Source organism: Sceloporus undulatus, chromosome 3 (assembly GCF_019175285.1).
Source record: "Sceloporus undulatus isolate JIND9_A2432 ecotype Alabama chromosome 3, SceUnd_v1.1, whole genome shotgun sequence".
Taxonomy (NCBI): Eukaryota; Metazoa; Chordata; class Lepidosauria; order Squamata; family Phrynosomatidae; genus Sceloporus; species Sceloporus undulatus.
Genome location: NC_056524.1, coordinates 248,008,874 through 248,009,444, shown reverse-complemented (window position 1 = coordinate 248,009,444; position 571 = coordinate 248,008,874). Strand labels below are relative to the sequence as shown.

General features: G+C 46.8%; 1 protein-coding gene across 4 annotated transcripts in view; it reads right to left on the bottom strand.

Annotated features, from left to right (window-relative positions):
* B3GALNT1 (beta-1,3-N-acetylgalactosaminyltransferase 1 (globoside blood group)) overlaps positions 1–571 on the bottom strand; it is a 13,704-nt gene that overhangs the window by 4,587 nt on the left and 8,546 nt on the right. The gene's annotated exons all lie outside the window — the stretch shown is intronic.

Genomic DNA, 571 nt, shown 5'->3' with positions numbered 1-571 from the left:
TTGTCCTACATTTGTCCCGGTTTATTTATTTATTTAAATTTTTTTAAATTATTTATTTTTTGGCTTCGGCCTCCCAGTTGTCTGAGGGACAGCAACCCGGCCCCCGGCTCAAAAAGGTTGCCTACCCCTGATTTATATGGCTATACATACAGTCTGCTTATAAAGGTCTATGCCTAGGCACTACTTCATTCCACGTATCTGAGGAAGTAGACTAAGGGCCCATACAGAGAGGCCAAAATAAAGCTGTTTTGGGTCACTTTGAAGGTATGCTGTTTAAATGACACATGCATCTTAAGAGGCCAGAAGCTCCTTAGGACTGGAGTGTAGCTTTGGCACAGCTTCCAGCCAGTTAGGACACATGCAGCATTTGAACAGCATGACCTGAAGCAACTTTATTTTGGTCTCTCTGGCGGGTTACAAACCGCCACTTGGGACATCCTCAGGACGTCCCAGTTTAAAAAAGGGGCGTCTCTTCCAGACGCCCCTATTCCTGTTACGGACTCTGTCTGTAACAAATGGCGGCGGCCGTTCCACACGGCCACTGCCATCTTGATGTAACGGATGCTGTGCG